This window comes from Bos grunniens, chromosome 2 (genome assembly GCF_055505025.1).
Source record: "Bos grunniens cultivar Pamir isolate PY7600 chromosome 2, Bosgru_T2T1.0, whole genome shotgun sequence".
Lineage (NCBI taxonomy): Eukaryota > Metazoa > Chordata > Mammalia > Artiodactyla > Bovidae > Bos > Bos grunniens.
This window is the reverse complement of record NC_141166.1, coordinates 24,643,757-24,670,728: the sequence shown is the minus strand read 5'-3', so window position 1 is coordinate 24,670,728 and position 26,972 is coordinate 24,643,757. Positions and strand designations below refer to the sequence as shown.

Below are 26,972 nucleotides of genomic sequence, written 5' to 3'. Positions count from 1 at the left end.
TGATTTTTTTTTTTTTAACACCATCATCATCCTATAGTCCTTGTAGGACCAGGTCTAACCTGGGGCCATAACCTTAAGAACAACTCATCATGACACACACCTCCTGAGTCTAAACTAGACAGAGGCTGGAAGAACAACGCTTCACAATCCAACATCCATCCTGTCCCCTCACCCCCGCCTTCGGGACCCACAATCAGACACTGCAAGTTAAAGGAGGCAGGAACCTATTTTGTCTTAGCTTTGAAATTAAAAGTATGACCCCCAAAATGAAAAACTGATGAACTGTACCTGGTGGCTCACTGGTAAAGAATTTGCCTGCCCATTTGCCAGGTTTGATCTCTGGGTCAGGAAGATCCCCTGGAGAAGGGAAGGGCTACCTACCCCAGTATTCTTGCCTGGAGAATTCCAGGGACAGAGGAGCCTAGCAGAGAGTAGAACACTACTGAGCGACGAACACTTTCACTTTTTATTTTCATAAAAAATAAAAACATTTGCTCTAAACAAACTTATGGTTGCCAGGGGGAAGGATGGGGGAAGGGATAGTTGGGGAGCTGGGAATGGACATATACACACTGCTATATTTAAAATGGATAACCAACAAGGACCTACTGTACAGCACAGAGAACTCTGCTCAATTGTATGTGACAGCCTGGATGGGAGGGGAGTTTGGAGGAGAATGGATACATGGATATGTATGGCTGAGTCCCTTTGGTATTCACCTGAAAGTGTCACAGCATTGTTAATTGGCTATGCCCCAATACAAAATAAAAAGCTAAAAAAATATTTGCTCTACCAAAGACTCTGCAAGGATGATGAAAAGACAAGCTACAGATTAGCAGAAAATATTTGCAAACATCCTATCTAACAAAAGTCTAATATGGTATTTAGAACACACAAACAACTCTCATAACAAAGAAGTAAAAAAAACACCAAACAATTCAATCTGAAAATGGGCCAAAGAAACAGACTGACATTTCCTTGAAGAGAACATACAAAAGGCAAATAGGCCCATGAAAAGATATTCAACATCATGAGCCATTCAGTTCAGTTCAGTCGCTCAGTCGTGTCCGACTCTTTGTGGCCCCATGAATCCCAGCACGCCAGGCCTCCCTGTCCATCACCAACTCCTGGAGTTCACTCATACTCATGTCCATTGAGTCGGTGATGCCATCCAGCCATCGCATCCTCTGTCGTCCCCTTCTCCTCCTGCCCCCAATCCCTCCCAGCATCAGAGTCTTTTCCAATGAGTCAACTCTTCGCACAAGGTAGCCAAAGTATTGGAGTTTCAGCTTCAGCATCAGTCCTTCCAATGAACACCCAGGACCGATCTCCTTTAGGATGGACTGGTTGGATCTCCTTGCAGTCCAAGGGACTCTCAAGACTGTTCTCCAGCACCACAGTTCAAAAGCATCAATTCTTCAGTGCTCAGCTTTCTTCACAGTCCAACTCTCACATCCATACCTGCACTGGAAAAACTATAGCAAAGTTTTAGCCTTTGTTGGCAAAGTAATGTCTCTGCTTCTGAATATGCTATCTAGGTTGGTCATAACTTTTCTTCCAAGAAGTAAGCGTCTTTTAATTTCATGGCTGCAGTCACCATCTGCAGTGATTCTGGAGCCCAAAAATCTACTTCCCATGAAGTGATGGGACCAGATGCCATGATCTTAGTTTTCTGAATGTTGAGCTTTAAGCCAACCTTTTCACTCTCTGCTTTCACTTTCATCAAGAGGCTCTTTAGCTCCTCTTCACCTTCTGCCGTAAGGGTGCTGTCATCTGCATATCTGAGATTATTGCTATTTCTCCCAGCAATCTTGATTCCAGCTTGTGCTTCTTCCAGCCCAGCGTTTCTCATGATGTACTCTGCATAGAAGTTAAATAAGCAGGGTGACAATATACAGCCTTGATGGACTCCTTTTCCTATTTGGAACCAGTCTGTTGTTCCATGTCCAGTTCTAATTGTTGCTTCCTGACCTGCATACAGGTTTCTCAAGAGGCAGGTCAGGTGGTCTGGTATTTCCATCTCATTCAGAAATTTCCACAGTTTATTGTGATCCACACAGTCAAAGGCTTTGACACAGTCAATAAAGCAGAAATAGATGTTTTTCTGGAACTCTCTTAGGGAAACACAAATTAAAACACCACCACAGGCTGGTACTACACTCCTATCAGAACGGCTAAAATAAAAACTAGTGATAATACCAAATGCTGGAGAAGATGCAGAGAATCTGGATTGCTTACACATTGCTAGTGGGAATGTAAAGGGATACAGCCAATCGAGACAACAGTTTGGCAGTTTCTTGTACGTGTTGAACCATACGATCCAGCTATCTTAGACTTTACTTAAGAGAAATGGAAACTTATCATCACACAAAAACCTGCACCAGTGTTGTAGCAGCTTTATCTGTAATAGCTTCAAACTGGAAACAACCAAGATGTCCTTCAACAAGTGACTGGTTAAATAAACTGTGGCACATCCTACATGGAACACAGCACAAAGAAGGGACAAGCCATGGATACACACTGCAACCGGGATGGGTCTCAAGGGAATTACTCTGAGTGAAAAAGTCCATTCCAAAGCGTTACCCACTGGGGAATTCTCTGGCAGCCCGGTGGTTAGGACTCAATGGTTTCACTGCTGGGGCCCAGGTTCAATGCCTGGTTGGGAAACTAAGATCCCCTACAAATCACACGGCACAGCCAAAACAACAACAACAAACCCAAGCCCCAAAATCATGTATGCTGTATGATTTCCTTGATAAAATAGTTCTCAAATAACAAAATTATAGAGATGGAGAACATACTAGTAGTAACCAGGAATCAGCGGTCTGAGAGGGAGGTGGGTGGATGTGACTATAAAAGGCTGACATGAGGGGTCCTGATGATGAAACTGTTCTGTGTCTTGACTATGGTAGTAACACGAATCTACAATATGATAAAGCTGCATAGGAGTCAATACACACACACACACAAGTACATGTAAAACTGCATGAAATCTGAACAAGGTGGAGGATTATACAATTCAATGTTAATATCTTAGTTGCAGTACTGTAGTTATAGTACAGTGTATATAGTACAATATAAAATATATTGCTGGGTACTACAGTTGTGCAAGGGCTTTCCAGGTGGTACAGTGGTGAAGAACCTGCCTGCTAATGCAGGAGATGCAAGAGACGCAGGTTTGATCCCTGGGTCTGGAAGATCCCCTGGCGTGGGAAATGACAACACACTCCAGTATTCTTGCCTGGAAAATTCCATGGACAGAGGAACCTGGCAAGCTACAGTCCATGAGGTCGCAAGAAGTAGGATATAACTGAGTGACTAAACACACACACACAGTTGTGCAAGATGATACCTTTGTAGGAACTAGGTGAAGGGTTACAGGCAATTTCCCTCTACTGTTTTTTGTTATGGCATATCCATCTGCAACTATCTTAAAATGAAAAATTAAAAATAAAAAGCATTATTTTAAAATTTTAGTCAGCAAATGCACCTTAAGACAGACCTTTTCATTATTTACTTTCTTTTCCCAATACTGCAAGCACACTAAAAATATCAATATTCTAAAAAAAAAAAAAAAAAGATGTCAAAACTATGTGTCTGAATAATTCTGCCTTTTCATAATTCTTTGAGAGAGCACCAATTCTTAGCTGTCTTGGCCGCTGTAAGCTCCGGAGACAAACCACTCAAATTCAAACTGGGTCCCCCACCAATTCACTGCCTGATTTCTGACAAGCACTATACTTCACCTGCCTACTGCACAGGGCATGTAACAGTAGTCCCTGCTGATGCGCTGATGTGAGGAATGAAAAAGGGCGACACAGCTCAGGTTCTTTGGACAGTTCCTGAACACCAAGGAGTCCTTGGGTCTCTGTCCTCAGTCTCTGAACATAGACTCTTGAGCCCATCCTAACAGTTCTTCCTCAACTGCAAAATTTCCCCAAATTCCAATCTCTGAAAATCAAAGGAAATTTTTAAAGCTGCCTTTTCTGTTTTATTCATGGTCTCTTTGCAACTGTGGGCCATTTCCTTCATTTCTTTGGGCTTCAAGGATCTACCGTCTGACTTTATCAGAGTTTCACGTGTGGGCACAGGTCCTCAGGGAAGGGACCTGAGAGCAGCCTTGCCCTCCCAGGGCAGCAGCTGGGCCCCGTGAAGCCTCCTGGAACAGCCCTGGTGATGGTGTCAGGGCTGCTCTAGAATTTTTTTTTTTTTTTTTTTTAGAAAAATGTATCTGATGTCACTGGGTGACCTAGGATATAGGTATCAGGCTCCAGTGACTTTCTGGTGCTTCTTCTGAGACTGCCAGGCTCAGGCATAAGGAGACATGTTTCCTACCAGCTGAAAATGAAATAGGGCAGGACCAGACTGATAAAATTCAGAAAACAGTTTCAGCGTGGCAAAGCCAGACGAGCCCTGTTTCAGAAGCGTGAATGGTGAGCGGAGTCTCATTACTGTTTTATTTACCTAGGTAGAGGGGAAGTCTAATACAGAAAATGCTTGATGATTGCCCAAGGAAGCCATTTAGAAATCACTCTGAGCTGCACTGGAAAGCCTATTATGATGGTAACTGGAGAGAAGAAGCAACCCGGGAGAAATATGTTAGATTTTAGCTCACAGAGCAGACTCTAAAACCCAATGTTTCTTTTCAAAAGAGACACGAGGTAGAAAGATACAGAGAAGTCCCCTTACCGGTTTTCACAGAAATTCTAGGATGGGAAGAAAAAAGAGCCCTCCTCTAAACTTGCTGTTCCTCCCTGTACTACCTACATCCCAATAAGGGTAGCTCCCCATCCATCCAAGAGTCTAAGCAGAAAGTCTGGGAGTCACCCTGCATCTTCTCCCTGACCCCATTTAACCATCAGCAAGCTCTATCCTTCTACCTCTAAGATGCTTCCTGAATGGTCTATGTTCTCCACCTCCTTTGTACTCAGCAAGCCACCGACATTCATGGAAGAGGACATCAGTCTCCCACATCCAGCCCAGAGTCTGCCCTGTCCAGTGACCTTGCTGATAGGGAAGGCTGACCTTGACCCTCGACACCAAGACCTGCATCAAACAGGTCTTCCCTGAGCTCTTACCCTCCCACAGCCTCCAACCCGGCCAGTCTGGTCTGATCTGGCTTCCTCTGCAGCTACACTCTCCCCCTGGCAGTATGCAAAACCTGCCAGGCTCTCTCTAGCTTCAGGCGTCTATAATCCTGCTCTGACTACCACACTTGTTGCCTCCTCTTCTCTTTGTGTCGGGGGTGGGGTGGGGTATGGGGGCAGGGTGGGGGTGAGGGGAAGTGCACTTCTTCTGTCCTGTTCACACTTCCCCGGCATCCAGTGCTGCGCATGGGACACCACAGCGCCCTCTTGGTAACCAGGCCATCAGTGAAGAAGCCAGGCCTTTGGTGATCACCTGAATTCACCTCATGTAATAATACTGATTTGGGGCTTCCCTGGTGGCTAAAGAATCCACCCTGTGATGCAGGAGACATGGGTTAGATCTCTGGATGGGGAAGATCCCTTGGAGGAGTTAGATACAATTTAGCAACTAAACCACAGCTAACATCCATTACAGAAGCCACCATCTTGCAAGCACCGAAAGATTCGTTCAGATTTTTCCATTAAATGTTATGGAAAAATCCAAAGGAATCTTTTGACCAACCCACTATTTGGGGAGTCATTTCTTTTTTTCTAAAACAAAACAAAAAACTTTCTAGACCAGGGCTTCACAACTTTGGCACTACTGACTTTTCGTGTTGGATAGCTCTGTGTTGCAAGGCATGCCCTGTGTATTATAGGGTGTTTGGTTGTCTCCCTGGGCTCTCCTATCAGATACCTGTAGCATCACTCATGTGGCTGTGACAAACAAATGTCTACAGACACTGACAAACGTTGCTGGGAGAAAGGGGGCTCACCCCTGGCTAAGAACTGTTGATCCTGAGAAAAGTTAAATACTAGTGGTTAAGACTTCAATTCTGCTCACAGAATGCCTAATTAACCCATGCTTTGATTGAATTGCAGGAGCAAGAATGCATTTTTTCTAATATCTAAATTTTATTTTTAAAAAAACTTTTAATTTTGTATTGGGGTATATCCCTGATAGCTCAGTTGATAAAGAATCCACCTGCAATGCAGGAGACCCCAGTTTGGTTCTTGGGTCAGGAAGATCTGCTGGAGAAGGGATAGGCTACCCATTCCAGTATTCTTAGACTTCCCTTGTGGCTCAGCTGGTAAAGAATCCACCTGCAACGTGGGAGACCTGGGTTTGATCCCTGGGTTGGGAAGATCCCTTGGAGAAGGGTATTGGCCCGGAGAATTCCATAGACTGTATAGTCCACGGGGTCACAAAGAGTCGGACACGACTGAGCTACTTTAACTTTACACTTTCATAGCCAATTAACAGTGTTGTGATAGTTTCAGGTGAACAGTGAAAGGATTCAGCTATACGTAAACATGTATCCAAGGGATGCATTTTTGAGGGGGCTTGCCATGTGGCATAGGGGATCTTAGTTCCCTGACCAGGGATCGAACACACACATCCCTGCAGCAGAAGCTCAGAGTCCTAACAACTGGTCTGTCAGTGAAGTTCAAGAATGCATTTTAATACAATGTTACCTAACCGGCATTTACATCTTTTCAATTCGGTGGGAATATGCATTTCAAGCCTCTCGTAACATTTATGAACAACCACGGAGGGGCTGGTGGGTCCATTCTGAGAGACTCAAGCTAGCTTTCTGCACCAGTGCACTAGGTGAGGAGCTGAAGTGAAACAGGAAGAAAAGTATGGTGGGGGTGGGGGGATGGAGCAGGTAGTCCGAGAAGAACTGGGGGAAGGATGAGGCTTCTTATGTTTGATCTAACCTTCTATCTGTGCCTGGTGCGTGAAAACAGGAGAGAGCGCCAAGAGGACACCTTAATGCTTCGTTCGAGTCCTTGCTGAGTGCCCTCCCGCAGGCAGCCGCAAGTTCTCTTTCTTTCCATGCTGTGGCAGAGTCCAGGAATGAAGTGGGAAGGATGGAATCTCAACACTACTCTGACCCTGTCGACCACCTGCCCCTTAAGACTAACATAAGGCTATTGAGCTTGGAAGAATTCAAAATGACTTCCTACTTTTACCTGCCACACTGCAATAATATTTTCAATTATTGGTTAAACTGCAAATACTCCCACGAGTCATTTAAATAAGTCTCACATGTATGAAATAACCAATTGTGTTCTCAGAGCAATTCCCAGCTGTAAAAATAGACCCACACTGAATGTACTTTTTTCTGCAGCTAATTGAAAATACTGCACGTAGAATGCATGAGCGAAAGCCCCCAGGAGGAATTTCAATTTGCGTTCCCTGTTTTAAAACGTACAATCAAATGCTGTCTTAAAGTGTTTTGCACATTTGAGTCAATACTGCTTGCCTGAAGCCCCAACACTCTTAAATTTTCACACCAGGAATTGATGACCTGAGGTTTTTAATGCTCCAGGTGACTTTTTTAACAATGGCTTTAAGAGGGCTGTGTTTCCCAAGAATACAAACATTCCTGGACTTGATGGATTCAGACCTCTGTGGCCCAGAGAGGGCTTCCCAGGTGGTACTAGTGGTAAAGTACCCACCTGCCAATGCAGGAGACACACGAGATGCTGGTTTGATCCCTGGGTCAGGAAGATCCCCTGCAAGAGGGCATGGCAACCCACTCCAGTATTTCTGCCTGCAGAATCCCATGGACAGAGCCTGCCAGGCTACAGCCCATAGGGTCACAAACAGTGAATGAAGTGACTTAGTACACACGAGGCCCAGACAAAATCCCCCAGGAGACAGCAACGAGTATTTAAACAAAATCCAAAGGAATATTTAAGAAGATGACCACTCTATATTTATCCCATCTTCCCTGGTGGCTCAATTGGCAAAGAAACCGCCTACAATGCAGGAGATCTAAGTTCAATCCCTGGTTCGGGGAGACCCCCTGGAGAAGGGGATGGCACCCCACTCCAGTATTCTTGCCTAGAGAATCCCATGGACAGAGGATCCTGGTGGGCTTCAGTCCACGGGGTCACAAAGAGTCAGATGCAACTGAGCAACTAACACACCACTCTATATGTATATGTTGTCTGTTGCCACACCCTGGCAAGAACCATCCAACCAGCAAAGTTACGCAAAACTTAGAAACCATCTGAAGTGATGGGAAGTACAATTTCAAATTCGGCTTCAGTCACCCAATACCGAGGTTCTTCCTTTAGTCTGACTCAGTTTTCCTCGCTGAGGTCCCTGCTGGTGCTTTCTGAAGGAATCTGGCGAGGGGAGGGGGACCAAGGGAGGGGAGGTGTTCTAACCTATGTCTACTTGGACACGGTGATGGAATAAGACTATTGAGCCCTAGGCCTGCCTGTGTGGGATAAATTCCATCCCTGCTCTGTGACTCCGCTCTGCCATCAAATCAGTGATACCTGCCCCCTCCCGCAAACAGCAAAATCCACACACGAGACACCATCCTGAGAGGTGACCTGACAACTCTTTGGTCCCACAGAACTCTTCCTCATGGGACAGGCCTTTACACAAAGCTGAGGGAGAACAGGGATTTCTGGAATTAAAAATCAAGGACTTACAACACTATGTTGGTTTTCAGTTTCAGGTGTACAGCACTGTAAATCAATTATACTCCAATAAAATAAAAAAAAAGAGAATCAGTACCAGATATACCAAAAAAAAAAAAAAAAAAATCAGTGACTTAATGGAAGTTCTCCTCACCCATCTCTAACCTCTGCTATAAGATACTGCAGTGAGAGATCATTAGGGATGGAGGAGGCTGGGCTTCTTTTTGTCAGGAAGTCACAGTTTTGGGGGGGCTCCAAACTCACTGTGGATGGTGACTGCAGCCATGATATTAAAAGATGCTTGCTCCTTGGAAGAAAAGCTATGGCAAAACTAGACAGTATATTAAAAAACAGAGACATAACTTTGCCATATAGGTCCATATAGTCAAAGCTACAGTTTTTCCAGCAGCCATGTATAGATGTGATAGTTGGACCATAAATAGGGCTGAGTGCCAAAGAATTCATGTTTTCAAACTGTGGTGCTGGAGAAGACTCCTGAGAGTCCCTTTGACAGCAAGGCGATCAAACTAATCAATCCTAAAGGAAATCAACCCTGAATATTAATTGGAAGGACTGATGCTGAAGCTGAAGCTCCATTACTTTGACCACCCGATGTGAAGAACTACTCTTTAGAAAAGACCCTGATGTTGGGAAAGATTGAAGGCGGGAGGAGAAGGGGACGACAGAGGACGAGATGGTTGGATGGCATCACTGACTCAATGGACATGAGTTTGAGCAAACTCAGGGAGATGGTGAAGGACAGGGAAGCCTGGCGTGCTGCAGTCCATGGGGTCTCAGAGTAAGATGTGACTGAGCGACTGAAAAACAACAACAATACAGTTTGTAGGGGAGAATGTCTCTCCAGTTTCTGAGGACCAGTTATGTTCACCATAACTGGGGAGCTAGTGAGTCACTGCACACAGGAGAGGGGAGGGCTAGTTTATGAAGCTCTTCCTGTGTGCACAGCCCTGTGAATGCATGGTCTTACTGAATCTCACATGAGCCCTTTGGGTTAGAGCTGAATTAACAGGGGTGCAGAGAGGCTGAGTCATCTGTCTCACATCACACAGCAAGAAAGAGGCCTTAGACGACATGGACATGCCCACCACCACGTGACAGACATTGCCAGAGGCTTCTCCCGGGTAGAGTGCAGAGGTGGTCCCGTCACTTGCCTCCCCTCGTCCACTCCCTCTGGATCCTCTTTCACCCCCCAAGTCAGAGCTCAGGGTTGGTGCTGATTCCTTCCCCCAGCTTCGCCTTACCTTCTGCTCCTGGATGCTGAACAGTGTGTTCTGAGCACATCTGCCAAGCGTCCGCCACGCTGCTGCAAAAGGCGCCCCTTCTTCCAGCATGAAAGTCTGTTTTTTTATGTTCTAAGTATCATCTGTGCTTGAATACATAGTGTCTCCCAAAAAGGACAGTTCCCTTGTCCAGCGAGAGAATCCCAACACCTCCATCCCAGCACGCCCAACCCACAAGTTCTGGTCAACATGACTAAATAAACTTTATGACTTAGTATGTGAAATCACATATATTATAATCTAGAAATAGAACCTTTCCATTTCCACCTTCCATGAAGCAATTTAATTCAGAGTTCTCCCCACACGTCTTCTCCATGCCTGTCATCGCTTTTTGAGTCTAACCATTTCCTTCAGCACATTATTTACTTTCCTTCCGAGCTCCCTGTGATACTGTACTTTTCAAATCTGTGTGTGACACTTCATGAGAAAAGTCTATCCTAAGCCATAAGAAGCCCCTCCACAGATCATCAGAACAGTGGCCCTCACAGACAAAACTATATCCGCGATCCCCACAGCATATTACTGGCTGTGTTACATTTTAAAGTGACCCTTTGTGGCTTAAATTTGACCTGACAGAGTAGCTAACCTTCTCAGCAAACCTGTTTCCTCTTCTGAAGACAGGGCAATAGCTTGTGCTGTAGGTGGGAGTGACCACAAAACTGAAATGCAGTGAACAAAATGGGAGTAGAAATGCTGTCCGCAGGCCTGGCCCATCCAGACCTGCCCTATGCAACCTGCCATGACCTTTCTGGTTCCACCAGCTTGATGCCGACCAGCATTATGCCCTCAGAATCCACCTGTTAAATGAAGTGGAACCACGTGATGGAAAGAGGCTGCATCACTGAATCACCAGGTTGGAAAAGAACGCACCAATCTGGGGCTTTATGCAAGTGGAGAATAACGTTCCATCACATCTGCACCATGGCACATGTTTGGGTTTATTTTTTATAGCAACTAGCATGACCATAACTAACACAACACATTCAACATTTGGTGACTGTGAAACCATGACCTCAGGAATAACGACTAAGCCTGTATTCAATTTCTCTGCCTTTTTAAAAAAATGCCTTTTCATCATGCAATCTCTCTAAGCACTCATACTAAGTATTGATAAAGGTGATTTCAGGCTTATGTGCTTTCTGTCTGTGTTCTCATGAGTCTCACCCATCCGGTGTTTTTGGTAAGCTGTGACCGATAAACATATCAAGATCTTTGCAAAATGGAAGATTTTGTAAGGACCCCAATATAGAGCAAATCTCTCTTTGGCTGAGGGACAATTTCAGAAAAATTTTCACTTCATATTCACACAGGTTTTGAACTAGGACACTCTCTTTTTCACAGACAAAATTCCCCCATTTTAGTACCTCTGAGGGCTTCCCAGATGATGCTGGTGGTAAAGAACCCAGCTGTCAATGTAGGAGATGTAAGAGATGTGGGTTTGATCCCTGGATTGGGAAGATCTCCTGAAAGATTACGGCAAGGCAACCCACTACCGTATTCTTGCCTGGAGAATCCCATGGACAGAGGAGCCTGAAGGGCCACAGTCCATAGGGTTGCAAAGAGTCGGATACAACGGAAGTGACTGACTTAGCATGCCTGCAATGCTTTTTAGTGACTCATTAAGGCATCTCCAAAATACCCGTTTGGCATACCTGACCCAGAAAACAGCAGGCCTTGCTGCAATTTGGGACACTTCAGGGTCTTGAAGTCTAGAGTATTTACTGAAAGTGAAAGTAACATGCAAGTAACATTTTACACTTTCCAAAGTCATACATTAAAACTTCCATATTTTTTATGCGATCTGATCTCTCTGCCAGGAGCCCATAAGAGACTAAATGGCCAACTTTTATTATGGATACAAATCAGTAAATAGCAATTCTACACAATTTAGGGCAAAATGGATTTTGTGGAGAGTAACCTGAAAGAAAAAGAAAGGGCCACATTACCCAAGAGGGCCGTCTGCACGTTTGTGCTTGTTAGCCACAAGCCAACACTTCACACTGTGCACACTCTTACCTCAACACATACAGACACACGCATATGAACACACGTGAGTTGTAGCGACTGACATTTAGGAAACTCCTCTGAGTAAAGGGCTTTAGCATCAGCATGGCTGAGCCTTCCAGGCTCCTGGAAAGTAGGTATCACAGTGCTCAATTCAAGGGGGAGGAAACTGAGACCTGGACACAGTCCATTTCTTGCCCAGCTTCCTGACCCTCAGGAAGCCTCCGAGCTCCTCATTCACAGAACATCCTGCTGCTAAGTCACTTCAGTCGTGTCCGACTCTGTGCGACCCCAGAGACGGCAGCCCACCAGGCTCCCCCATCCCTGGGATTCTCCAGGCAAGAACACTGGAGTGGGTTGCCATTTCCTTGTCCAATGCATGAAAGTGAAAAGTGAAAGTGAAGTCGCTCAGTCGTGTCCGACCCTCGGCGACCCCATGGACTGCAGCCTTCCAGGCTCCTCTGTCCATGGGATTTTCCAGGCAAGAGTACTGGAGTGGGGTACCATTGCCTTCTCCGACAGAACATCCTAGGGCTGGTCAAGTGACCTAATTCGTAATACTTCCTATTTCCGTGTCTGTAAAATAGGAACAGTTCAATCTCTCTCTGCAATGAAGCTGCATCCTTTATCATCTCCATTCTTTAGCTTTGGAAATGGCGCTCAGGACTGATGGTGGGGGCGGGGGTGGAGGATGCAGAGAGTATTTTGCAGATATAAAACTACTAAGCGTAGAACAAGACATTTAAGTCCAGGTTCATTTGACTTCCCAAGTCACCCTCCATCCAGCCATGGTCTGTGGGTTCAACCACCATTGTTTAGCCTTAGTTGTTCCCTGAAAACACTGTTTCAGAATCAAAAATCTCTACTGAGACACCCAGACCTGGAGTGAACATCCCATGGGCAGGAATCTCAGAAGGGTGCTTCACACACTTGAATCTCAGTTTTCTCACCTGTGAAGTATGACTAATTTCCACCTTACTTAATTTCCTTCTGTTTAGATTCAACAAGATCATGTATAAAAGGTGTCTCACAGCAATTGACACCCTAATGACCCAGTGATCTTTCACTTCATTCCCCATTTCAAGCATCTTCTGGGCTCCTCTGTGTCAAGTACTGTAGAAGGAGACCAGAGGAATAAAAGAGACTACAAAAGCCTGAAGATTTCCTAGTGGGGCAGAGAAGACACACTCAAATAACTAGAACACATGATAGAGGGTATGAGAAAAGCACATTTTTACCAATGTATATATAAAAAATATATTTATCCTTCTTAAAGAAATTTTAGACTAATAAGTGATATACGTGCATGAAACAACTCTGTGTTCAGTAACTGCTGAATCAATTCACATTAGTATGACTAGCACTGGTCATGATTAATGACCTAGCTGTACAAGAAGAGGTTCACTATGAACAGTTCAGCATCTCTGGCCAATCTTCTGAGTTGCTATTTTAATTAACGTGTCTTTAAGAAACAAACACAGGTTTGGCAAGACATGATATGAGTCTATCACTAAAGTAACCTCAAAGAGAAAATTCACACTTTTAGAAAGAAAACTCTTTCTAAATTAAGTCATCACCCAGAATCTCCTTGGCATTTCCCAACTCTCTGTCCGAGCAACAATTTAGGTTCGGGCATACACTGGGTGCTATAAAAAGTCCCACGTGGATATTTGCCAGTAAAATTCTTAAATCATACTAATGGCAGTAGAAAATACATTTCCTATCTAGGAATGTTGGCAATGGTTAATCCAACATTCACAGAACTCTTTTGTATACTGAAGGAATCAAATCATAATTAGATGACCATGGGTTTTAAGTATGTTCACCATGTGCTTAAAATGGCTATTTCTGGATATATGGACATCACTGAATACAACAGAATGACTTTTGCACAGTCGGACAAATAAGAACAAAAGGAGAAGACTTTGGATGCTACATCTGCAGAAACCTAAATATTAAAGCTTACTTTTACCTAAGATTACTTTTCCTATTGTGTAATTTATTCATTCTTCATAACTACAATAAGAAAAAAAAAAAAGCACCCAGTCTGACAAGGCGAGCCTGCAATGCACCCCTATAAAGACCTAATGGTAACACTGCTGCTTACATTTCCTCAAAGGTGGACTAGAAGGGAGTTGATTTCATGCACCAGCTATCCTTTGCTCTGTGGCCAATACTGGAGGAGCTGGAAGCCTGTGGAAAAGACAGATGACCAGCTGATCACTGGGAACACTGCTCAGGAGAGTTTTACAGAAAAAGGGTCTGGAAACTAAGCATGCAAACACAGACAGCAAGTCACTCATTCATGAGGTCAAAGGCACAATGAAAACGCAGGTCCCAGAGGAGTGAAACATTCACATGGACTACTGTGACAAATAGAACCCCACCTCCATCTCATGTCCTGGAAGTCAACTCCATTCGAGACTCTGTGCTCAGCACCTAAAGCATACTCTCCATTGCATCCTCACAACACTTAAGATATGATTACCTTCACGCCCAGTTCACAGATGAAGAAACTGAGGCTTGGAGAAGTCTAGTAAATTGGCTACAGCCTCCTGACCTCCAGCTAGTATCCGATATAATCTAGATAGAGATGAAAGCCCATTCATCTCTACATCCTCCATACTCTTAATTACTACACTATACAAAGGAGGAGGAGGAGGATGGGGAGAATATATACCACAAGATATGACAAACTCTGAAATAAAGTTAAATACAAAGAAAACCATAAAACAAGTTAAATCTCAATGTTTTCACCTACGTCTCTAAACAGTTGTGGAGTAGACCTCCTTTAAAAATGTCACATTTGTTCTTTAGTTTTATCCAGCTTAAAGATATGTTATTCCCTTGGACTCTGGGTATATGCACTCTACCCTTTCAATCCAAAGGTCAGTATTAATTTTTAGAGTGTGAGTCCCAGGAAATAAAACAAGTATCTAAGAAACAACTGGGCCCAGGGGCCCAAAGGCGTGAAAACATAACTTCAAAAGTAACACAAAAGTATTAGCCTCTTTCCGTCTCTGTTTTGTTTGTCTTATTGAAGGACATCATAGAGCAAGGAAAGAAGATAATCTCTTGAAAGGAGGCCCATGGTTTGACACGGGTTTCTTCTTGAGAGGTTATAAATATTGATGAGTCATAAATCTTTGGCGGTTCATAGTATGAGCTCAGAGCTCACGCGTTTACAGACCTGGGTTCAGCCTCTGGCACTGACACATACAGGCTGTATGAGTAACCACGGATACCTGGGCTGCTCTACACTCTTCTGCACAACTGTCTGAATGGGAATGATGTTCGTATCTGTCCTACAAGGAGCCATGAAGCTGGAGGAGACGATGCTGAGCCTCTGTCAACTGCATACAAATACTAACCAGCACACCTCTCTCAATACTCCTTCCTCCTCTGACAGCAGGCTTTGAACATGTGACTCAGAACCTGGCCAATCACAGTCACTTATTCCTTTGACCACAGCCATTGGTCCAGGGAAAGGCACATGACTCAACCTGAGCCAATCAGAGTGCCTCCCTGGGATTTTTTTTCTGACCTGAACAGCCCGGAAGCTCATCTTTCCTCTTTGATCTTGAGGCTGTAGGGAGGTCAGCCTGAAGGTGCCTGCAGTCATGTTCAGAGACAAGACAAGACAGGGTGGGAGAGAAAAGAGGCTCAAGGACGTGAGTCTCTAGTTCCGGTCACCTCCAGGGCCAAAGCACCCTTGCCCTGGCTCGGGGTCAGCAACGTAAGCCAGTAGCTCCTCCCAGGCTCTCCGTGTTTTTGAGTCAGTTATTTTGATTACACTTGATTATACTTCTGCACTTGTAACCAAAAGATCAGACGTAATTAAAGCGCATATAATCTAATCAGTAACCAAATCCTCAATAAAAATAATTTTCTCCTAAGTGGATTCATTGGTTATAAAAGACAAACACTGCCATTATTTATACTCATTTTCTCAAAAGAAAGAAACATCTATTTTCATTTTCAGTCACCTTGTTCATTTTCCAGTGGGGTTCGTATTCGGCGTTAAACTTTCTCACTTGCCCATATTCACTTTCAAGATTTGGCCCATAAAAACTGGGGCCAAAAACAGTTATTTTTTTCTATAGCTGTATTCAGTTCAGTTCAGTTCAGTTCAGTCACTCAGTCGTGTCCGACTCTTTGCGACCCCAAGAATAGCAGCACGCCAGGCCTCCCTGTCCATCACCAACTCCCGGAGTTTACTCAGACTAACGTCCATTGAGTCAGTGATGCCATCCAGCCATCTCATCCTCTGTCGTTCCCTTCTCCTCCTGCCCCCAATCGCTCCCAGCATCAGAGTCTTTTCCAATGAGTCATCTCTTCGCATGAGGTGGCCAAAGTACTGGAGTTTCAGCTTTAGCATTAGTCCTTCCAAAGAAATCCCAGGGCTGATCTCCTTCAGAATGGACCGGTTGGAGCTCCTTGCAGTCCAAGGGACTCTCAAGAGTCTTCTCCAACACCACAGTTCAAAAGCATCGATTCTTTGGCGCTCAGCTTTCTTCACAGTCTAACTCTCACATCCATACATGACCACTGGAAAAACCATAGCCCTGACTAGATGGACCTTTGTTGGCAAAGTAATGTCTCTGCTTTTCAATATGCTATCTAGGTTGGTCATAAATTTTCTTCCAAGGAGTAAGCGTCTTTTAATTTCATGGCTGCAGTCACCATCTGCAGTGATTTTGGAGCCCCCCAAAATAAAGTCTGCCACTGTTTCCACTGTTTCCCCATCTATTTCCCAGTTGACACTAAATCCAGAGGGTATGTAGGGGGTGGGGCACTGGCCGGGAACAAAGGACTGATGCTATTTTTATCTTGCTCATAGAAATTCCCCAGGTTACTGGACTTCTTACTGCTGTAAGGTGGGGGAGGGCATTACAAAAACAAAACAAAGTATATTCACCAAGGTTTACAATCACTGTAAGAAATCCTTTCTGACTTTTCATAGGATTTAATTCTGTTTTACATTAAAATGTCCGCATATTATCATTCTCCCAAAAATGAACTGATAAAAATAAAAAGGCACAGTGGGCTCCAATTTTCCAATTATCTTCTGAGTCAAAAGGGCAAAGTCTGAGGTCAGACTGAGGCAGGAGCATGGGGTGTTCCCGGTCTCATCTTGAATTAGGGCATCCACCCCAACCTTTGAAGGAATTCAGGGAGGAAATGGGGATGAAATGTTTGTCAAAATGCATGAATGGAATTACAATAGAAGACTGCTGAGGCTCAGTGGCCATCCCCATGCACAAAAAAGAGGCCCAGAAGGAACGCCAACTTCTCTGGACTGGGCTGACATCCAGACCTGGAAATCTAACAGCAGAATAAAGGGAGAATCATTTACTGTGTAAATTGACTTGGCCTGTTGGGTGAAAGGTAGCATTTCTCAAAAGAGAAATAAAATTGTCCTAGTCTTTCAGTGTTCTTAGACAAATTGTAAACTTAGAGATAAGAAATAACCTAAAGATGTAGTTTATTGCATTTGACTCCATTCCATACCTAAGGGTATTTTTTTAAACACAATATTGATTTTTAGATTAGACATGCAATCTACTCATGAGGAAAGATAGTTCTGCAAAGAGAAGGCAGACACATTTATGAATGGAGACAGAGGTTTACAAAGAAGATCCCAATATACGGGACTCAATGTATCACACATTTTTATAAATGCCTCCAAGTAGGAATACAAACCAAATACATCTTCCTGTTGGGCCTCAATGCTATTCCTGAGCCCTAAAGAGCCAAACTGAATGATTTACTTGGTTCAAAAGAAAAAATGAAAGAGAAGAATTAATTTCATGCAGATAAACATCAAACTGCATTTAAGAAAAAATTTCATCTAGGCCTGATATTTATGAGAAAGCTGGATCAGAAAGGAAAATAAGCCAAGAAGTTAAACTGGTTTGTTTTTTAAATAAGACATGTTTGAGATCACTATTTCAACATACCTATTGTATAGGTAAGGAAATTAAGATCCAAATGATCAACTATATAAATCCTTTATGGCACAGGGCAGACCCTCTCCCAACCCAGGCCTTCTTCCACTAAGCTTAGCTGAAGACATTAGCCCAAAAACTGCCCTGGCAAAAACTGAAAGAAAAAAAAAAATCATAACAACAAAAAAATGGGTCACAAAGAAGGTATGCCATTATTGAAAAGGTTAGTGGAAATAAGCTAGAAGGTATTCTACCTTGTGGGCTTCCCTGGTGGCTCAGTGGTAAAAAATCCACCTGCTAATGCAGAAGACATGGGTTCAATCCCTGGTCTGGGAAGACCCCTGGAGAAGCAAATGGCAACTCACTCTAATATTCTTGCCTGGAGAAACCCATGGACAGAGGAGTCTGGTGGGCTATGGTCCATGGGATCGCAAAGAGTGGGACACGACTCACAAACTGAACAAGAATTCTACTTTGTACAAATTGTGAAATATGAAGAATAGCCAGTGGACTTCAAGGAAGACAGAACGAAGCCAAAAAGGGTTCAAATGGGGATAACTGAACTGAACACAGCCACGGAAGCCCTTCTGTGTTAGACTTCCACTTTTTTCTCAGTAATGTTCTGTCTTAGAAGACATGGTTGATCAAATATTCTTTTTATGTTAGGATATAGATTGATTAAGTGCAGAAATACCAGCACCAGGGGTAGAAGTCTAGAGGCAAAGCTCCCCTTTAAGCCCAGAAGACAAGCACTGTTTCATAAAATGTGCAGCCAACTTATGAAAGATATGAAAATGGTTTAGTTCAACATCCATTAAATGCCTTTGGGTCATGCACCATTGCTGGTATAAATGTAACCAGAACTCAGGCACAACTTCACACCACTTGGGAATCTGGTGGATAGAGCATGTTGCTATGACACAGTAACCACCATCAGAAAGGCATTCACTGCGTAGTGTACATGCGTGTGTAAACACACCACATGTACATCAGGGAGGACTGGCGGACACTACCAGTCTTCAGGAAAGATTTTTTGGAACAGGTGACACTAGCCGTGAGTCCTGAAAAAGTGGAAGTTGGCCAGACAATGAATGCAGAAGATGGAGAATGAGAATTCCAGACAGAGGTCCAGTAGGAGCCAAAGTAAGGAGGCAAGGGCAGCATCATGGTGTGAGAAGTCTGCAGGGAGTTCAGTTTTGCAAGAAAATAAAGTTGTGGTGTTAGAGAAGACTCTTGAGAGTCCCTTGGAGAGCAAGGAGATCAAACCAGTCAATCCTGAAGGACATCAACTCTGAATATTCATTGCAAGGACTGACACTGAAGCTGAAGCTCCAATACTTTGGCCACCTGATGCCAAGAGCCGACTCTCCAGAAAAGACCTGGATGCTGGGAAGGATTGAAGGCAGGAGGAGAAGGGGGTGACAAAGGATGAGATGGTGGGATGGCATCACCAACTCAATGGACACAAGTTTGAGCAAGCTCTGGGAGATAGTGAAGGTCAGGGAAGCCTGGTGTGCTGTAGTCCACAGGGTCACAAAGAGTTGGACACAACTTAGCAACTGAACAACAACAAAGCAGGAAGGTGGGAAGCTTGGCCTTTGTAAGGTCATTACTAATGGCCAGCAGCCTGGGGAGGTACTGGAGAGAAGGGCACTGTGGAAAGTTCCCTGGCTGAGTGCTGAGGACTTCTGGGATAGGACTGCCCAAAGGGAGCTAAGTGATCTTGGGAACACAGCACATGACTCTGGGCACCACGTGAAATGAGCTCCGCCGTGTTCCAAGGGCTGAGGTCTAATGGCCTTGGGACGTGGAATTCAGCCTGCCCTGTCTCCTCCAGGGGTAATGGGGCAGGAGGAGTGTGGTGAGGTCTATGGACATGGTTTATAAACAGCAGAGACTGCATCTCAGCACAGGTGAGACAACACCAGAATTATGTATCAGCAACCCTCCTTGAAGAGGCTCAAAAGTATTTTGAGAAACTCTGGTACAGCACCTTTAAATGTGAACAGAAAGATCACCTCTTCAGTCTGAGATACCTACCTTGTGACACAACACAGCTACTCTTTCAGAATAGGGCTTTGTCCCCAAGAGGGAGGCACTGAGTTTTCTCGGGAGGGACACAAACGGATTCTGATTTAAGGGGCCCATGGCAAGTAGGCCCAGCACCAACGTGGACGATGGTTTGAAAGGGGTACAAAACTAGCATGAAAGACCAGGCAGGAGATGGTGCCGTCAGTCACTCAGGACTGCCCGTGGTCATTCCCCAGCCTGTGGTTGCCAGCTCAGAAGACCATGGGCACTGGGAAGTTGCTGTAAGCGGGGACCAGGGGGTCCAGGGGGAGTGGAAAGCAAGCAGTCTCCAGCCTCCCGGGGCCCTGGGAGCTCCATGCCAGCCACGTGCTGCTACATGGCAATGCAGGCCTCCTGTTCCAGGGCCCCTGGTTTTTAAGAGTAGCTGTAAATCCAAGGGATAACTTAACCTTTCTAAAGATTAAGTCAATTTCTGTAGACTTGTGTTCAGGCCAACGACATGTCTGCCAGCTAGAAGTGGCACACTGGCCATCACTGTGCCACTTCTGGACTGCAAAGCAGAACAGGGCCACGGTGACTGGAGCAGAAGCTTAATGGATTTCACAGCACCAGCACTAGGACAGGACTTGGTGACTGTCTGGATGTTGGGGGGCTGGTGGTTGCTGGAGGAGTCTGGTGACCCTGGGAGGTCCCTGCTTTAGCACCCTGGTCAATGGTGGCGCCATCACATAAAACGGGACAGGTTTTCACTAAGGATGAAACAGGTGTGGGGTGCGTGATTAAAAACTAAAATTGCTTTTGGACTTATTGTGGGTTTTCTACCTCAAGAGCATGGATCAGCCCACTAGACTGTGGGGAACTAGGTGGAGATACAATCTGGGACTTTGAACTGGTGAAAGTGGAAGCCATGGGAAAATGGTAACTCTAACACTCCTCGTAGAGCTCAATATGGATGAGAACTGAGCCCCAGGAAACCCCAGGAGGTAGTGGAGTTGCCAGGGAGGCAGAAGGCAAACCAGGAGGAGATGGCAACTAGGGAAGAGGAAAAGTACCCATGAGAAAAAGAGGAAAGATCCATACCCAGTCCTGCAGAAAGGTCTACAGGACTTCCTCAGATCCTTCAGGAATTGTGGTGTCTAGATAGGTAAAAAATGGAAACGGTGACAGACTTTATTTGCTTGGGCTCCAAAAATCACTGCAGATGGTGACTGCAGCCATGAAATTAAAAGATGTTTGCTCCTTGGAAGAAAAGCTATGACAAACCTAGACAGCATATTGAAAAGCAGAGACATCACTTTGCCGACAAGGGTCCATATAGTCTAAGCTATGATTTTTCCAGTAGTCATGTATGGTTGGACCATAAAGTAGGCTGAGTGCCAAAGAACTGATGAGTTTGAGCTGTGGTGTTGGAGAAGACTCTTAAGAGTCCCTTGCACATCAAGGAGATCAAACCAATCAATCCTAAAGGAAATCAACCCTGAATATTCACTGAAAGGACTGATGCTGAAGTTTAACTTCCAATACTTTGGCCACCTGACGTGGAAGAGCTGACTCAGTGGAAAAGACCCTGATGCTGGGAAAGATTGAGGGCAGGAGAAGAAGGGGGTGACAAAGGATGAGATGGTTGGATGGCATCCTCAACTCAATGGACATGAGTTTGAGCAAACTCTGGGAGATGGTGAAGGACAGGGAAGCCTGGCGTGCTGCAGTCCATGGGGTCGCGAAGAGCCGGACACAACTGAGCGACTGAACAACAACTCCTACTGTGGTGAGATTGGCCAGGTTGCAGAGAGTTGAGAAGAAAGGGAAGCCTAAGGAAGGGTTAACTCACTTAAGAAGACTTGGATACACAGGTGGTCACTGTAGCTGAGTTGGGGATGCAGGGACAAGGAGGTTATGGTGTTTTAAAAATACTGATAACATGTACACCCGTGGCTGATTCATGTCAATGTATGGCAAAAACCACCACTACATTGTCAAGTAATTACCCTCCAATTAAAATAAATAAATAAATTTTTTAAAAAGTTCATGGGGAGACATGGAGCACTGTCATATATGTGTCTGTCTCTCTGATCTTCTCTTAAGTCCCTGACCATCCCCCGATTTTTCTTCTATTATTCTACCTTATTGCAACTCTATCAGAGCATAGTTACGTTTGCTTTCTGTCTGCCTGCTTCCACAAGAAAGACTGTTCTAGGAGAGCAGGGACCTGCTGTTTACCATACATCAGGGCCTAACAAAGTGCTTGGACACAACAGCTGCTTAAGATTTCCTGGATGTGGGTAACTGTGGAAAAGTCTGCGGGAAGGAAATGGGGTAGGACATGGAGAGACATCAATCCAGTGATTCCTGTTTTCCTGGCAGAAGGGGTCATTCAGTTCAGTTCAGTCGCTCAGTCGTGTCCAACTCTTTGCAACCCCATGAATCGCAGCACGCCAGGCCTCCCTGTCTATCACAAACTCCCAGAGTTCACTCAGACTCACGTCCATCAAGTCAGTGATACCATCCAGCCATCTCATCCTCTGTCCTCCCCTTCTCCTCCTGCCCCCAATCCCTCCCAGCATCAGAGTCTTTTCCAAGGAGTCAACTCTTTGCATGAGGTGGCCGAAGTATTGGAGTTTCAACTTCAGCATCAGTCCTTCCAATGAACAACCAGGACCGATCTTCTTTAGGATGGACTGGTTGGAACTCCTTGCAGTCCAAAGGACTCTCAAGAGTTTTCTCCAAAACCACAGTTCAAAAGCATCAATTCTTCAGTGCTCAGCTTTCTTCACAGTCCAACTCTCACATCCATACATGACCACTGGAAAAACCATAGACTTGACTAGACGGACCTTTGTTGGAAAAGTAATATCTCTGCTTCTTAATATGCTATTTGGTTGGGCATAACTTTCCTTCCAAGGAGTAAGCGTCTTTTAATTTCATGGCTGCAATCGCCATCTGCAGTGATTTTGAAGCCCCCAAAAATAAAGTCTGCCACTGTTTCCACTGTTTCCCCATCTATTTCCCATGAAGTGATGGGACCAGATGCCATGATCTTCGTTTTCTGAATGTTGAGCTTTAAGCCAACTTTTTCACTCTCCTCTTTCACTTTCATCAAGAGCCTTTTTAGTTCCTCTTCTTTCTGCCATAAGGGTGGTGTCATCTGCATATCTGAGGTTATTGATATTTCTCCCGGCAATCTTGATTCCAGCTTGTGCTTCTTCCGGCCCAGCGTTTCTCATGATGTAATCTGCATAGAAGTTAAATAAGCAGGGTGACAATATACAGCCTTGACGTACTCCTTTTCCTATCTGGAACCAGCCTGTTGTTCCATGTCCAGTTCTAACTGTTGCTTCCTGATCTGCATATAGGTTTCTCAAGAGGCAGGTCAGGTAGTCCAGTATTCCCATCTCTTGAAGAATTTTCCACATAGTCAAAGGCTTTGGCATAGTCAATAAAGCAGAAATGATGTTTTTCTGGAACTCTCTTGATTTTTCCATGATCCAGCGGATGTTGGCAATTTGATCTCTGGTTCCTCTGCCTTTTCTAAAACCAGCTTGAACATCAGGAAGTTCATGGTTCACGTACTGCTGATGCCTAGCTTGGAGAATTTTGAGCATTACTTTACTAGTGTGCGAGATGAGTACAATTGTGCGGTAGTTCGAGCATTCTTTGGCATTGCCTTTCTTTAGGATTGGAATGAAAACTGACCTTTTCCAGTCCTGTGGCCACTGCTGAGTTTTCCAAATTTGCTGGCATATTGAGTGCAGCACTTTCACAGCATTGTCTTTCAGGATTTGAATGGGTCATGAGTCACCTGCCAAAGTGGAAGGTGGGTAGGGAAGAGATCTCCTGTGGTCAAGAAGAGTTGTGATGGGAGGACCAGTCTGCAACCCGGAAGGAAGGAGCTTGCAGTGCAGAGACACTGAGATGCTGATTTCAGAAGCTGAGCAACTCTGGGTGAGGGCAAGACCCGGATGTACAGGACCCAGTAGTGAGAGTGGGTAGAGGTCCCTGGAATTGAGATGGTCAAAGAAGCAGGCATGGGAGCATCTTCCACATGAACTGTGGGACGAGGGGAGGAGAGAAAGCCCACGGGTCAACTGTCCATGCTGTGGGACAGGTTGGCAGAGGACAGCCACAGAGACGGGTAGCTGGGACCTGACTAGGTCCCCACCTCATTTCCAACTCTGCCACCTCAAACAATCTCTGACTAGTATCTAGTTACTGACGTGTGGAACTGAAAATTACTGTCCTTTAGAGACTGACTCATTTCTGTCCTTTAAAAATTACACTAATAAGTAAAGTTCACGGGGGATGAAATTTTCTGCATAGATTTGTTTTTTAAAGAATTAAAAAAAAGAAAGATGACACCTTGCTGACCTTCAGTAATTGCCCTACACTGTACAATATTTTTGAACCTCATTTCAAGAAAGAATCAAAACTCAGAGTTGAAAGAAACCTTACATGATTTCAGCTAAAACCTTTATTTGCATGCCTGAAGAAAATTTTCACTAAAACACTGCAAACAGCACATAATTACTGATTTAGATATGCAGACAGCATGGAAGGTATCTTCAATTTCTGAAGTGTGCTTTATATATACAAATTAGCAACGCTTACATTTTTCCCAGTTATCAGTGTTCAACTTTCGATATAAAATCTCCAAAGTATAAAATTATCACGTAGATTGCTCCTTAACAGTTCAGAGGAGTAAACTGCTTCCTGGCTTGAAAGAGGAAGTCAAATCTTCAAACACCTTTTTATGTTGATGCTAAATATAAGAATATAAATATAAAAACGCTCCCTGAGAAGTAGTCAAAGCAAGCCACAGCAGCATTAGAGATTTCTCAAGAGAGACATAGGCGAAGATTATTTTTCGTTCATTAAAACAGTAAAACCTTTGAGAGCATCTTCCATGACACCTGAAGGTGGAGTGCTGTCTTATGTAATAGAAGCCTTCCCTCCGCACTCAGTTTGTAGGCAAATTAAACACCCAGTTCCCCCAGAATTTCTGAGTACTTTCACCTTACCTGTAGGCACTAATCAGTATTGCAAGTCCCATTGCGACAGGCGATTAAAAAAAAAAGAAAGAAAGAAAGATCTGCTCCACAGGGTTAAATCGGAGGCAGGAAACCAATTTAAAGGTTCTCCCCCAAACCACCGGTTACCCCTACCCTGCTCAGGCAGCGGTAACAAGTAGGAGTCCGTAGGAGTCCTCCCTAACAGAAGGTGCACCAGTAAAGTACGGGGTAGGGGACGCCCGCGAGTACCTGGGTACCCCAAGTTCAGGGTCAGGGGCGCCCGCTAGGACGGACCGGCAGCAGCCACGGCGGCTCCAGAACTCCCGGTCGCGGGCACACCTGGACGCCACCGCACGCGCGGCCCCTCGGCTACCAGCCCTGGTCCCACCCCGACTCCCCGCGGGGCCGGGCCCGCACGCCGCGGTGGCCGAGGCAGCCCGGTCGGGCGAGACTGAGAAAGTTCCTCCGCCCGACGCCGGCGCCCTCGGGCCCCGCTCGCCCCGCAGCCTCCCGGCCGGGCGCAAGGTCGCGGCGCGGAGCCTGCGGCGCGCTGAGCCCCGGGACCGTCCCCGGCGTGGCGGGCAGCCCCGGCCGCTTCCCTCCCGCCCCTCGGGCGCCCGGGATCGGCCGCGGGCGCGCAGCCCCGTACTCACCGCCCCTCGATCGTGATCCCCAGGTGGCTGCCGCGGGGCGCGGCGCGGCCCGAGCCGGAGCCGGGTATTGGCGGGGCGGGGGAAGTCTGAGGAGGAAGAGCGGCGAGGAGAGAGGCGGCGGCGCCTGCACAAGCCGCGCAGCCCGGCAGCCCTACAGCGCGAACCGCCGGCCACGGCGGCGGGGGCTTTATCGGCTGCCCGCGCGGCCCCCGCCCCTTCCTGCCGCCCCCGCCCCCGGCCCGCCCCGCCCCGCCTTCCCGCCGCCTTCTTTGTGTGCCGGCGGCTGCCGCGTCCCCGCGCCCGCACTCCGGGGCGCCCCCGCTCCCGCCGCCGCCCCGCTGAGGCCACCCCCTCCCCGCGGGTCCCCGTCCCGGGGCTGCGCCTGGAAAGCGCCGGGAGACACGCCGACCCCGAGGTGCGGCGCCAGCCCGGGCCGTGCTGCACGTGGGTCGCCGGGCTCGGCGGGGGGTGTGGGAGGTGGGGAGGGACCCGAGGACTCGCGGTGCGTCCCTGGGACGCCAGCCGAGTCGTCTGGGCTTGTTCCCCAACCCCGCATCCCCCAGCCCACCCCAGGAGAGACGGGTTGGGACGCCCGGGAGACTGCCTACCGTTCCGGGTGATGGGGTGAACGGTGGCAGGTCGCGGCTGGGGACGGACAGATCGCCGGGTGCCCCAGAGCCGACTTCTCCCGGCCTCGGGGACAGAGGAGCGGCCGCTGGTCGCCCTAGGCAATAGGCAGACGAGGGAATCCAGAAAACTGAATTCCTGCTTGTGGTGACAGCGTAAGGTAGCCGCAGAGCCCAGGGCATCTGGCCCTTCCCAACCGGTTACTGCCGCCGATGGGACCTTGTGCGCTGCAGAGAGGCACAGACCCCAGAGGCTGGCGACAAATCACTGTCCCGCTTCCATCTGTGTTACCCAGATCTCCCGTATTCAGCCCTCCTTTGCGTCAACTTAGGTTCGTGGGTACCCAACTTTAATGACATATAATTTATGTCGCCCTTATACAGTGCGGAATCCTCATCACCAGGCCTACGGCCCCAACTGTGAAAAAAAAAAAAATGTAAATCTGAAACACATCCTTGAACTAAGCTTGCACGTACTGATGAGAGCATCTTGGACTCTTAGAAGGGTTTTCACAGCCTCTCATATAGGGAAACTATCTATGGGAGGTTTGGTCCTAAAACAAAAAGGAAACAGTCCACAAAGAGAAAATGCCTTTCACTACTTTACTCTCATGTCTAGTATTTATATTCAGTTATATGCATGATACAGATCCTTTTTTCTTGTTGTTCCCTCTGCCAGAAATGCTTTTTTTTTCTCCCTACGGTCTTCCTCATGACTACTTCCTTTTACCTCGGGTCACAACTCAAATGTCACCATCTCTAGAAAACCTTTCCTGGTCACTTGAGCTAAAGCCACTTCTTCCTTTCTCCAACCCATTACATTCTTCGTAACT

At 45.9% G+C, this 26,972-nt stretch overlaps 1 protein-coding gene across 2 annotated transcripts in view; it reads right to left on the bottom strand.

Annotated features, from left to right (window-relative positions):
- The window catches only part of SERPINE2 (serpin family E member 2), a 70,814-nt gene extending 44,303 nt beyond the window's left edge, over positions 1 to 26,511 (bottom strand). Inside the window, exon 1 of one of the 2 annotated variants that reach the window (XM_086365771.1) lies at positions 26,122 to 26,511. The gene's annotated coding sequence lies outside the window, so the exon portion shown is untranslated. Of the gene's footprint in view, positions 1 to 25,513; positions 25,674 to 26,121 lie in introns of those variants that run through there. The other variant, XM_086365761.1, reaches the window with a different exon arrangement.
- Between the last annotated feature and the right edge of the window lie 461 nt (positions 26,512 to 26,972).